Below are 3,467 nucleotides of genomic sequence, written 5' to 3' on the forward strand. Positions count from 1 at the left end.
TATGATTTTAATTCTATGACCTGTTTTGGATGTGTGTAATTTTAGACTCTTGACCAGGAAAAAGAGATCAATGGATCTCAATGGGATTTTTTTTCCTGGTTAAATAAATACATCTAGTATAGAGATGGCAGTGTTACAGATCTCAGATCAGCCAGCAGTGTTGCAGTGGGCGGTTTTGGTTCTGATTTGATGGTAAAACATGCCTTGGGTGGGTTGACATATATTGGCCAAGTTTTGGGTTGATTTAGTGTTTTTTTTTTTATTTATTTATTTATTTTTTTTTCCTGTCATCAAAATACTTTTCAACCCAGACGAGCGGGCCAGAGGAAGTGTTTGAGACAGTACCACACTTATCATCCTCACCATCATTGTTACAGCCCCAATGGGTAAACCTGCCTCATGTGGAGGTGAAAACACAAAATGGAACCAGAACATTTGAAATCCCTGCTGCCATCAATGAGCTGCTTTTACAGGTAGTGCTGCTAATGACCAGCTTTTTCCTCTAAAATATGGCAGAGTGCACGTGGAAGATCTGTCATGGTACCACTGAACTGCAGATTAAAATGCAGACTTCTCCGTCAGTCCACCCTCTCGGGTTCACTTATCGACCACATTGTTTGAGACACACTGCCATTGTGTTTCAGTCTTGACAAAGCTTGACTGGTATTGATCATTCTGCATCAATGCCAGCTTTATTTATTCAGTGCTTTAAGAGTCTTACAGCATCTGTGCCCGACTCTGCACACACACAGTACACACATTCATTCAGAGAGAGATGTTTCCCAACACAAATTCAAGGTTGTCAGTTGCTGTCAGATTTTTCAAAGGATATGCAAACAAGCTCAAGATTAGGCTGAAGAGAGGAAAGTGAAAATGCACCAGTCTGGGGTCAAATAAGTGCTCGATGACAGCTCAATCTCCACCACTCTCATGTTACTTGATTTGATTTTGATTTGATTTATTCATTTGTTCTTTTTTCAGTTAGAATGTACGATATATACAATCTACTAATGAAGAACAGGAGTAGGATGAAGACAGAGTCTTATAAATCCCTACCCCACTCTTATTATCACATATAATACCAACATATGACTAAATGAGTGGCATAATCAAAACAAACACAAAATGAAAACCCGTAATAAAAACAATATCACAGACAGGAAAACAGCATTAACGTCATGCTGCATACAAATCAATCATTTTTTTTTTACATTTAAACTTAAAACAAACAATACTTGAACACTTTTTCAGCTCATTATCCATCACATTTCATTTTTTAACCCCAGCAAAGGAAATAGTCCTTTGTTCAAGTGTAGTTTTTACTTTGAAGTCATCATTTCTTCTACTATTTACCTCATTTATAACAAAAATATTTTGTGAACAAGGTGGCAACATAAAATGTTTGGCCTTAAACATTACCAACAGTGTCTGCAGAGAACATAAATCTTTAAATTTCAGTATTCTTGACTTAAAAAATAGTTTAGAGGTGTGCTCATTGTAGGAAGTCAAATGTATTATTCTTAATGATTTTTTTGCAGAATTGTTAAAGGTTCTAGGTTTGACTCATAAGAATACCCCAGACTTCCAAACAATATGAAAAATATGGTAAAATCAAGGAGAAATACAGAATATGCATAGCTTTCTAATTCAACAAATATTTAGCTTTGTTAAAAACTGCAAGATTTTTACTTATTTTTTACTTATTTTTTGTTTTATATAAATATAAAACAAACATATACTTCAACCCAAAAGGTCAACAGTGGTCAGGCTGCTCTCTGCTCCTTCGTGGAGACATTTACTATGTTCACCTTCTAGATTTGTAGTTACTATCTAGTGGTGTAACAAATACTAATTGACACCATCTGATGCAAATGCGCAACAACCACTTTGGAGCCAAAGTTACCTTAAGTTAGTATCTACATGAAATCAAAAACAGTGATTTTTTTTTATAGGTGTAAATAAATTCAGGCATCCAGGGGTTATTGGACTTTATCGATGAATCAATTCATAGTCCTACAATCCAGTTAGATCAATCTGTTTGAGCAAGATGCAAATCGAATTGAGACCACATCAAACATTATAAAACCATTTCAAAATGACATTAATCGATTATATAGATGTGTGGTTTCACTGTGAAGTCCTGAGTTTTAAGGTCCTGGAGCTCGCCTCCTTAGAGAGATATAGTATTACCTTTCCATCAAACTCATTTTGACAGGTGACCTTTGACCTCCACATTCCAAAGTGATGACGTAACAATTTGATATAAACTTTATATCAAATCGATATAAAGTTTATATTACACCCCTCCTGCATTCCGAGTCACAAGTCTCTGCATTCCAAGCGACGAGTCTTTGCAGCTCCGTGACCCTTGTGACCTAAGCAGCCTGAGTGCCTGGCTGCGGGAGTGGGAGGGGGGAGGGGGAGAGCGGATACCCTTTTCGTCAATCATTGACGGGTCCACCCTTCCTACCTTTGATCCACCCCTCCGAGCTTTTCTGGACAAGGTTGGTGGGATTAATAAGAAATAAAAGAATTCAACGGTTATTCCTTAAGTAGACTTTATTTCATTAGACAGTAAATATCCATTTGCTGGATCAGCACGCCTGAGGGTTGAGAAAGAAAAAAACAGTTAGTCCCCCCTCTGCTTTTGATGCCTTCCGACACCCAGTTACCGACTGATACAGACAGTAGTGGCGAGAAAGGAAGCAGAAAGAAGATCCCGTCGTCTGTTTCCTAAGGGGCGGAAACATTCCGACACCAGTGGGTCTTCTGCCGGATCGGTACGTCTGAGGTGCAGAAATAAAAAAGCAGTGAGATCCCCCATCTGTTTGATGCTCACACTTAACACTTACCGACTGATGATCCCTTAATGATCTAGGTGGCGGGAAAGGAAGCAGAAAGAAGATCCCGTCGTCTGTTCCTAAGGAGAGGCGAACATTCCAACACCGGTGGGCCTTCTGATGGAGAAGCCAGTGTCTGAAAGTGCAGAAAGAAAAAAGGTAGTTAGATCCCCCACCAACAACCATCTACCGACGGATACAGACCTTAGTAGATGGTGGGAAAGGAAGCAGGGAGCCTATTGTAAACCCGGGTAACACCCGGGTTTACAATAGGGTACAACTTTTGTCAGCCCCCAACACCCGCACTTTTTTGCTTAAATACTCCAACGCCGACCAAGAGTCAAACAAGTCCAGACACATCCTCCAAGCTTCTAAGCGTCGTGTCGCTTTGTACGAACGGAAAGGCCAGAGGTGAGTAAAACCTCAGAATGAAAATCCAACTGATTTGAAACATTTTTAAGCAAAGCATGTTTTTTTAAAAGAAACTCAAGCCGATGTTCACCGCATTCAAACAGATAACTTCTTTGATGGTAAGAAATATGGTAACGCTTTATATTAAGGTGTGCTTGTTAAGTATTAATAAGATATTAATAAGCATTTGTAAGATGCTTATAATTTGCTTATATG

The sequence above is a fragment of the Oryzias melastigma genome, linkage group LG9 (assembly GCF_002922805.2).
Source record: "Oryzias melastigma strain HK-1 linkage group LG9, ASM292280v2, whole genome shotgun sequence".
Lineage (NCBI taxonomy): Eukaryota > Metazoa > Chordata > Actinopteri > Beloniformes > Adrianichthyidae > Oryzias > Oryzias melastigma.